Raw genomic sequence first — 11,252 nt, forward strand, 5'->3', positions numbered from 1 at the left:
TGAGTGCCAGGACAGCCAGGGCTACACAGAGAAACCCTGTCTCGAAAAACCAAAAAAAAAAAAAAAAAAAAAAAAAAAAGAATGAGATGTGTAATAGGATATTTCAGATGAGTTGGCAAACCTGGGCAGGGGATCACTAGATAAAAAGTGCAATGCAGGAATATGGGGGGTATTCATTGATGTCCATACTCATCCCAAATAGAAGCAACCTGTAAGCATAACAAGGGCTCATATGAGGCAGCTTTGTGAAGAAATTCAGCTTCTAAAAATGACTAGGTTCACAACCAGTGGCCAGCTCAGTCTCCTTCCTCATGTGTTTTCTAAGAAGTGAGACAACTGCAGTCAGGACAACCTCTAAGAAGACTGCTGACAGAGAAAAAGAAAGCTGCTTCACTCCAATAATGCTGGGAGTTTGACTAGAGACTGTGGGATTTTTCTAGGATAACTCATCAACGTTGAGAGCATCTTGTGACCAGGGAGTGACTTGTGAGGCCTGCCAGTGGCATTCCTATCTTCTCTCACTCTTTTCCAAGGCTCTCAGGTTAAGTGAGATGTCAGATGGTAAAAGGACAGCTACACACTCTACTTTTAAAACCACTAAAGGTTAGATGCAACTATCAGCTCATTTCTTTTTGCCTCCGTTAATCCATTTTGGTGTCTCATTTTGTACAGCTGCTTAAATTTCCTAGTTATCTATGCTACACATGATCACTATTTTATATTTTTTCAGGCATGAATGAATTAATCAGCTCTGTTATCACAATATCTGCAGGGGACCCGATTAAGAACTTCTATCAGCGCTGGATAAAACAGTAGGTACTTAAACATTATCAACCTTCCCCCAAATATTACTCTTTCACCCAAAGGTAACTGGGCCTCTGTTAGCTACCTGCTGCTTGTTTGCTGTTTTATATAGTAACCTATCAAGATTATAACAGTGAAATGATGTAGTCTTGCATCACATAAAAGAATTTGTTTACTAGAGGATTTGGTAAATTGTGTTATTTTAATTTTTCCCTTTGTGGTAATATTAGAGCTTAGGAAAGACTACAATTCATAATTAATCTACTTTTAATGGCTATATAGATTAGATGTTGTGTCCATTGTCAATATTTCTGATATTATAAAACATATTGCATTATAATATTTCTTACATTTATTGTTGGTTTTTCAAGCCTCTTAAATCAAAGGGGAGTACTTAAGTCATTTTATTCTAGTCTTGTCTCTATTTCTTTTGTGAGCTGTTCATCTCATAGTTTTCAAAAAGAAACTAGAAAATAAGGGTACCTAGCCTTTACATTTGAAATTAAATGTATGTAATGGTTATATAAACATTTCAGCATTAGATACCATATACATACATACATACATACACACACACACACAAACACACACAGACACACATATAGGCAGGTGTGTGTGTGTGTCTATGTGTCTATGTGTCTGTGTGTCTGTGAATATCTCACCACACAATGGACTCTCTGCATAGACACAATAAATAGAATAACAGTAGTATATTGAGAAAGAATATGACTTTTTCCGAGATGGAAAATTATAGTGAGCAGCAGAAAGTTGCATAAGTATTATGCAGGTGTTTACTCACTTGTCAATAAATCTTTAGTTGGACATATATTAGAATGGTGCCGTTTTCAGAATGAGAAATACAGGCACTTTTTTCTTTTCTTATTCTAGAGAATTCTTAGAACTATATTACTCAATCACTAACATAGATATGTAATCACTGTTAGGAGATATGCCTAGTGCTTGTGGTTTTAAACTTTAAAAAAACATGAAAAGTAATAGGTGGGTTTTTGATTGTTTGTGGTTTATTTTTTGTTTATTGTTTTTGTAAATAGAAAGACTCCATTACTCCACAAATAATAATAGGCATTGAGATGGACCAAAATTTGGTATACACATGTATGCATGAAGTAACCACAGAGTAAAAAGTGAATAAATAAATCATGAGCAAAATAACTGCATAGGGAAATTAAACATGGGCATACTGTGCCACTGATATGCCATGGTGAAACAAATTATATTCTTAACCACGAGGTTAGGTGTTTAATAACTAATATTACTACTATAGTATGCATGTCTTCTGCATGTGAAAGTTGTTATTTAATGCAATTTATTTCAATATGTATTCAATTTTGGGCATCAGAAGCCATGTTCAGGTTGCTGGACCCATTCTTTCTAGTTGCATATTATCCTAAAAGAAGAAAGATCTTTTTCCTCAGAGATTTCCTTTATATCCTTCTTTTCCTTTTCTTTCTTTCTTTCGTTCTTACTTTATTTATTCACTTTACATCCTGATCACTGCCCCCCTCCTGGCCACCCCTCCCACAATCCTTCCCACATCCTCTCTCCCATTCTTCTCTACGTGGGTGGGGCCTGCTGAGTATCTCCCTGCCCACCTGGCACTTCAAGTCTCTGCAAGTCTAGGCTCATCCTTTGAGGGATTTTCTAATATAGTAAGAATGAGTATAACAAAAGACAGGAGAAATAAATTTAGGCACCTATCTACAATAGTAACACTCCTATATTACCAAAATATGTCACGTGATAAAATAGCCTATGCAGCAAAAGACATGCCTCTATAATCAAAAGGAACCATCTATTAGCTCAAAAGAAGTATTATATATGTATTGAAAGTACTAATAGATGGAAGTGCTGGATAATCTTTGTATTTTTGAGGAAATATAAAATTCTCTTAAATAGTGAGAAATTCAAATAGTTCTTTGAAAATATAATACAGTGTTTTTATCATATTCACACAAATTCAACTTTTCCCTAATTTACTCCCCTTCCTTACCTACCTATCTTTATGTCAAAAATAAACACCCTTCAAGAAAAATTTGTGGTGCCCAAATATGCTTGATTATGTGGTGTTTCACTGAAGAGTGGTCAACTTATCAGTGCCTATACTCTTAGAAAAAAACTTCTTTTCCAGAAGCTAACAATTGCCTGTAATTCTATGTCTTTTAGTGGGATTGTGTTCCCTACACCCCACTTGATGCCAGGATTTTACCTAAGGCTAACATAGGTTTAGTGGTAAAAGTACTATAAAGTGCATGTAAGTAGCTGCCCTGCTGTGTTTAGAAGATAATGTTTGTTGTAATTAACCACTCCAGGCTTTTATCCTCTTTCCTCTGACTCTTCCACAATGATTGCTGAGCCTCTGGATGGAGCTTTGTGATATATATTTCCCCATGAGACCAAAAATTCTGCAATCTGTTATTCTATGGTTGTTGGCCAGTTTGAGTTATCTGCGATAGTCATCATCTTCAAATAAAAGCTTCTCTGATGATGGTTGGGAAATGTATTAATTTATGGGTCATTAGGTATTAGGTTAACATTTTTTTTCTTTTTCCAATTTTTTATTGGGTATTTTCTTCACTTACATTTCAAATGCTATCCCGAAAGTCTCCTATACCCTCCCCCCACCGGCTCCAGTACCCACCCACTCCCACTTCTTGGCCTTGGTGTTCCCATGTACTGGGGCATATAAAGTTTGCAAGACGAAGGGGCCTCTCTTCCCAATGATGACCAATTAGGCCATCTTCTGCTACATATGCAGCTAGGGATGAGCTCTGGAGGTACTGGTTAGTTCATATTGTTGTTCCACCCATAGGGTTGCAGACCCCTTCAGCTCCTTGGGTACTTTCTCTAGCTCCTCCACTGGGGGCTCTGTGTTCCATCCAATAACTGACTGTGAGCACTCACTTCTGTGTTTGTCAGGCACTGGCATAGCCTCACAAAAGACAGCTATATCAGGGTCCTTTGAGCAAATTCTTTCTGGCGTATGCAATAGTGTCTGCATTAGGTCGCTGATTATGGGGTGGATCCCCGGGTGGGGCAGTCTCTGGATGGTTCATTCTTTTGTCTCAGCTCCAAACTTTGTCTCTGTAACTCCTTCCATGAGTGTTTTGTTCCCAATTCTAAGGAGGAATGAAGTATCCACACTTGGGTCTTCGTTCTTCTTGAGTTTCATGTGTTTTGCACATTGTATCTTGGGTATTCTAAGTTTCTGGGCTAATAGCCACTTATCAGTGAGTACATATAAGTTACTAACTTAACCATTTAGCATCTTAAATCTGGTAGGCTTTCCCTAGGGTCTTTGATTTATATAGCTATAGGATCTTAACCTGATATATGTGCTTTATCTCACAGGGAAGGACTCAAGTCCAATCAGAAAGTTGGTGTTTTCTCCCATGATGTTGGTACCTTTATTACATCAGTGGGCATGTCCTCCCAAACCAATCATTATTGTAGTTTACAGGAGTCACAACTGGCTAAGACTGATTATTATATCTTTGTCTGATATCTTGTATAGTACCATGAAAGCTAGCCAGTAGAGTTGAAGTTTCCAGGTTAATAACAGCTTGATATTTCCATGTCTGATGTGATGCCTTCACCCTAACCCAGATTAAAATTCACAGGCTTACTGTGGTGTCTGGGAATTCTGAGGGACAATGGTGTAGAGTTAAGTATTTAGCCTATAGAATAACTAAAATAAGTAAGTAACCATTTGAACAAATAAAAATATGTGTCCTAGCATACTTTGTGCTAGGATAATCTTGAATAGTGGAAGCCTAGTATACCAATAAGAGATCAGGCTAAAAAAAAAATAGTGTTTTTAGTGTTACATTTTCACGTCTTTGTAGTGTAGCTTCAGGAGATACTTTAACTTGAATCTGATTGAAAAAAACTATAGACACATGCCAGTCTAAAATAATAAAGTAATGTTATTTAACAAAACAAAAGGGAAGTAGAGCTAACACACATGTCAAAATGCTGTCAACATGGATAAAATATGAATATTGGTTCACTTCTGAAATCCTGCTGGGTATTACTGGATATGTTATGCTTCAAAAGTATAAAAAGGTCCATTTGTCAATGAGGGTTCTTTATTGTCTTGCTGTTCATCTTAGGTAGGAGAGGCCCTTAGTTATTTTAGCCAATTTAAACTTGGAATCGAAGTTCTTTCTATAAATCCATCTGCAAAAGATTGGGAAGAGGACATTTTCTAGATTTCATAGATACTTTTAGTTCAACAAGACTTCATTAAAATAAGTTGTAATGCATTTTGTTTTAAAGCCAAACAATAGTAGCAAACCATACTTCTCTGACAATCCTCTCATTAATTACCAGTGCCAACTTGTTTTAGATATTGCAATAATGTGTTACCTAAACTGTGCAAATGTCAGAGTCAATGCCACTTATTGAAAAAAGTATTTAGTAAGAAAACTTTATTCAATGCATAAGTACTCAAAATTCCAATCAAAATATTGTTTTGCATCAAATTCTAACACCTGGCTTGTACTCAAGCAGAAATTGTGATGACGTGTTATCCTTAAGAAACTTCATCCCTGCCCTAAATGAGAGAAACATTTCCATGTCTTTGAAGCTAGTAACCAAAAGATCAATTGTGAGAAGAAAAGAGAGAGTCATTTGTAAAGGACTCATCTGACATAGTTAATCACTAATGAGTCATTTGTGGATGCCTTCATAAAAAAATTATCAAAAATTTTGGTGAAGTTCTACAGTGTTATTTGGTAGCTGATATTTTATCTCTTATTGTATTAGAGACCAGGGGTGGAATGGCAACTAAGTGAGTATGCCATTACCTGGGTACTTGAAAAAACTTGGCCTTTCTTCATTTTCTGTATCTTTCTTTGGAGATCAATTCAGAGCAGTGGGTCATGATTTTTGTTTCGATCATTTTAACAGATTATAAAAAGAGAAGGGTTGTCAGGGAGTACACCAGAGTGATTTACTACTTATGTTAACTAAGCCAAGAGGAGGGTATTCCACACAGAATTATTACTGGTGGCAGGCTAATCAAGGATTCTATTCATTTTCATTGCTTTTTGGGACAGTGTCTATGTACTTGAGATTGTTCTTACACTCACAATCATTGTTTTTCTGCTCCTGGGTGCTAGAACCATAGACAAGTAAGCCATACACAACTTCCCACATTTACCTGTAGTGCTACTAGTGGCAGAATACTGACTGTGAGAACCAAGGACTGCTAAACAAACAAACAAACAACAAACTTCATTTTCTTTTACTACTACTCAGGGGGCTAATGCTGCCAGAGGAGTGTAGGATCACAATACTGTTTTCTGGCATTTTTATCACTTCTCAAGGAGACCAAGGGTTTTACTTTAGTTACTTTTCTATTGTGATAAACAACCATAACCAAGACAACTTATAAAATAAATCATTTACTAGGGCTTATAATTCCAGAGAGTTAGAGCATGTGATGGCAGAGTAAAAGGCATGGCAGTAGAAACAGCTGAGAGCTCACATTTTAAAACAGGAAACAGGAGGCTGGAGACCAAGTATTTAAGCATACGAGCCTATGGGGGCTATTCACTGCAGGCATATCTTCTGAAGTATGTTCAACTAGAATCTGAAATCATGGAAAACTTGATAGAAGATTAAGAAGTAACCAACTAGAATCCTTTTCTCTTGGAATATTAGAGGATGCTTACCAATGAGATCCAGAAAATTACTTCCAGTCCAGCAGAAGGCAAAGCTGTGTCACTCGGGGAAACTGAAACTCATTTAAAAGAGCAGCATTCAGTGTTATATAAAATTATTATCTGCTATTGAAAATAAAAAATGATGAGATCTTCATATATTAGATTAATTGCCATGATCTTGGGATATCATTTTTCCATGGAAATTTTAAGTGTTATTACTGAACAATAAATATTTTGTTGTTGTCAGTGACATTTAATATTTTAAATCTTAAACCTTAAGTCATTTTCCATGAACATTCTGAAATGGCTGGAGACCTCAGTGTCTGTTGAAAGCAGTGGTTATCAATCTGCCTAATGCTATAACCCTTTAATACGGTTCTTCATGTTGTGGTGACCTCCAACCACAAAATCATGAATATAATTTTGCTACTGTTATTAATAAAAATGTGAGTATCTGATATCGAACCCCTGTGAAAGTGTCATTGGACCTCCCCACCCCCACCCCAAGAGGCATTGCAACCCACAGGGTAAGAACAACTGGATTAGAGACTTCTCTATTATTCTTTGCTGTTAAAAACAAAATGCTATAGGGTTTGGATAATATGGAAGAAAGGAACCCAGATATGAATGAACCACAAATATCAACAGAAGAGAAAACACAGTGAGCAAAATGACTAGGCTGTGCTGATGTAGTAAATGAGCTGAGAAGAAAAGGTTGCAAAAGCTTTGGGAACTATTACATAGACTCCAGAAATTTTGAGTATGTGAAGCTATTGACATTCCTTTGAGAAAGTTGTCAGGTTTAATTCTTCACTCCAGTTCCTAAAGGTGGGAGTCTGACATTTCCAGCTTCAATGTTTTCCAAGGAGCAGACATCCTTACAAAGAAGGAAGATTGAGCCCTAGTAAACACATAGGAAATATTTTTTTCTTTTTCTTTTACAAAAGGAAGGCTTTTAGTCCCTTAAAAATCACACCATGTAGGTAGCCACCTACACACAAATCATGGCCAATCCTCCGGTGAGGCCCTGGGGACTGGTTTTATTTTCCACTCCACCCTTGCTCTTTCTACCAGACCCCATAAGGTTGGTTTACTCCTTTACTTTCACAGGCTATTAATCCTGTGGAGCAGTGGATAGGGCACACACTCAAAGAGAAAATTTTGAGAAGGATGGCAAAAAAGTGAAAAGGGCCAGAAGGATGTGATTATCTTGGACGTTAGTTTATTTTATGTAAGCTTGGAAGCTCATAACTTTCCTGTTAAAAAAAATCCCCTCTTCTTGTCCAAATGCTCATGTCTGGTCTGAGACACAAGGTGAACATTCAGAAAATTGGAGGAAAATCCCCACAGCCGTGTCAGCACTGAGAACAGGAAATGCATACAGTTTTCCCACTGCAATGCAACTTGTGATCACCTCATCGCTGCTACCAAGTAAAAATATGCAAACTTTAATGTGTAAAGTGGAACTTTGTAGAATAGTGGCTTGTCCTCTAAAAGAAAAGAGTTGAAATACACAAACACAGAGTGGTACAGCCATAAGGAATTTTATAACTGTGTTTGGGCAAACTAGTTTTAAATAGTTTCTTTGGTATTTCAGAGTTCTGTTTAAAAGCCAGGTAACACTTTAACTAATGTTTTAATCTTACGTGCATATGAAAGTGCTTGAGTTCCATTATGAATGAACTCTAAGTTAAACAACAGTCAACTAATGGAAGTTTATCTAATTGTGTATAAAAGATTATAGTGTATGAGTGACATACATGGTTCTTACCATTAGATTATCATTTGCTTTTGATGCTCAATAAACTTGCTTGAATCTGAGATTCAGATATATATAGCTGGGCCTTGAAGGATAGACCAAATATCAATACATGTAGATGGACTAGAGATAGAGCAATTTAAACCAAATGATAGTCAGGAATGTGAAAAAAAGAGAAGGGACAATTTTCTAAACAACTTGACTCTGGGCTTTATGTTATTGCTTTTTACACTCAAAGCACATTCTCAAATTTGTGTGTACATTTAGCTTGTTACAATGTACATCCCTTCTTTTTTTGACTTCCAGGCAATTATTGTTCAATTCATCTGGAATATATACTTCAAACACACACTGTAGTTATCCCAGGAATCAGAGTTTTAGAGACCTGACTAGTAAGATGGGAAATAATAAAGACAGATTAGCAAAACAATGGTAAACTCTTAAAAACCAACTGGTTTTTATGAATACAAGACGCATCCTGGCATTGGCTTATGTATTTTTAGTTCTCACTACAGGCTTGAAAAGTCTTCAGGATTGTTCATCCTCAGTAAAACTGATATGTACTACTCTCCAAAATATAAAGTAATTGCAAACTAGTATGTCTAAGACAATAGCAATGTGACTTGGCTTTATTCACTGGCGATGTGAGGCTGAGTGACCCTTTTCATGCTGTCTCCAAGTAATTGAGAGCACTTCTATAGCCAAGGAACAGGATACATTTTCTGTTGGAGAGGAAATAGCCCTCAAATCTCAGCAGAGACATTTGGACTCATCCACACTCATCTAAGTGAAGGATGGTAATGTTCACAATAATTCTGTCTGCCTGTGTGCATCCTTCCTTTTTCATTAAGCACAACTGTAGGAGTCTCATGGAAGTTGTTGAAGCTTCTAGAAATGGCACCCTGGTAGAGCACATTTCTTTGTAGTAAAATAAGCCTGGTGGAACATCTATCTAGTAGGCCTAACAAAATTTAGTGAATTCCCTAAGAGAAATAACCACAAAATACTTTCCCCAAAGTATTTGCTTACCACCATGTAGCAGTTACTAGACAGATCTTCCAGGGAATTTGTGAGATATTTGACTTCAAAAAATTCAGAAATCAAAACCTGGAGATTTTTGGCACCTACTGATCAGTAACAAATTGTTCAGCTCTCTTCACCCTAGTGTTTGTGATCACTCAGATACCATAATATTGAAAGTGGATGCTGACAGCTATCCATTGGATGGAGCACAGGGTCCCAAATGAAGGAGCTAAAGAAAGTACCCAAGGAGCTTTAGGGGTTTACAGCCCTATACAGGAACAACAGTATGAACTAACCAGTACCCCCAGAACTCCCTGGGACTAAACCACCAACCAAGAGTACACATGTAGGGCCCCATCACTCCAGCTGCATATGTAGCAGAGGATGGTCTAGTCGGTCATCAATGGGAGGAGAGGCCCTTGGTCCTGTGAAGGTTCTATGCCCCAGTACAGGGGAATGCCAGGGTCAGGAAGCAGGAGTGGGTGGGTTGGTGAGCAGGGGGAGAGGGGAGAGGATAGGGGGCTTTCTGAGGGGGAAACCAGGAAAGGGGTTAACATTTGAAATGTAAATAAAGAAAATATCTAAAAAAAAAAAAAAGATTTAAAAAAGTGTTTCCCATACAGATGCACACAGCTGTTCAGCCTCACATAGTTTGCAGGTACTTGTGTGTGTGTGTGTGTGTATGTGTGTGTGGTCTATTTTATCATAGCCTATTAGTATGCATCTACCCAGAACTCTAAAATAAATTGGCTTTTGAGCACACAATTGCCTATAACTTGGGATTAGGTGGGTTTTTTTTTTGTTTGTTTGTTTACTGTTGTTTGGTTAGTTAGCTTGTTTTTAGTTGTTATTTTGCAAAACTCCACATTCCAAATAGCATCTCTATTGATAGTACATCTCAAAGAGTACAACTAAATGTTTAATTAACTTGTATTTTATAATTTGTATTCTTAAAATAAAGACACACATTTTCACAGGGAGAATAGTTTTACAGTATGACCTAATAAATTCTCAGATAATAGCATCTTAAGTCTACCAAAATGATAATGAAGCTTTCTCTGATATTCATTTGAAGCAAAATTCATCTAAATAAGTAAACAAATACATAATATAGCTAAAATAAGCATTCTCATGAAACATCAGCAAAATTCAGCAGATCTTCGTGATATATAAACAAAAAATATAGTAATTCCCTTCAGTGACTTTAGGAAATATTTTCTGACCTACGTACACTAGAAACTTACCACAGTAATTTGGGGTCTTTGCATCCTTTTTTCTCTCAACTCCCCTTTTTGAAAAGTCTGACATAGTACTTCAAATAAATCTCTCATAGCATAATTGTCCTCTGAGAGGCTCTACTCAGGAGGTGACTGAAACAGATGCAGATAACCACAGGCAAACACTGGACAGAGGTCAGGACACTAATGGAAGAGTTGGGGGGAAGGATTGGAGTCTCTGAAGGGGATAGGAACCCCACAGGAAGACCAACAGAGCCAACTAACCTGGACACCTAGGAGCTCTAAGAGACTGACCGCCCACCCCCCCACCCCCCACCCCCCACCCCGCAACTGAAGAACACACACAGGCTGGAACGAGGTCCCTGGCACATACTTAGCAGCCATGAAGCTCAGTCTCCATGTGGGCCTCCCAACAACTGGAGCAGATGATCTCCCTAATGCTGTAGCCTGACTATGGTAGCTGTTCACTAAAAGGCTTCTTTGTTTGGCCTCAGTGGGAGAGGATGCCCCTACTCTGGCAGAGACTTGATATGCTAGAGTGGGGGAATGCCAGGGAGGAGCACCCTCTCAGAGTAGGTAAAGGGAGTGGAGATGGGGGAGAGTTTCTGTAAGGGAGGGAATGAGCAGTATACATACACACACACACACACACACACACACATACATATATAAACATATACATATATATATACATATATATACACACATACATATATACATATACACATATATATATATATA

General features: G+C 37.5%; 1 protein-coding gene across 1 annotated transcript in view; it reads left to right on the forward strand.

Annotated features, from left to right (window-relative positions):
- Gpr174 (G protein-coupled receptor 174) overlaps positions 1 to 11,252 on the forward strand; it is a 30,875-nt gene that overhangs the window by 12,138 nt on the left and 7,485 nt on the right. Inside the window, exon 2 of the mRNA XM_029473426.1 lies at positions 731 to 816. The gene's annotated coding sequence lies outside the window, so the exon portion shown is untranslated. The remainder of the gene's footprint in view (positions 1 to 730; positions 817 to 11,252) is intronic.

Source organism: Mus caroli, chromosome X (genome assembly GCF_900094665.2).
Source record: "Mus caroli chromosome X, CAROLI_EIJ_v1.1, whole genome shotgun sequence".
NCBI lineage: Eukaryota > Metazoa > Chordata > Mammalia > Rodentia > Muridae > Mus > Mus caroli.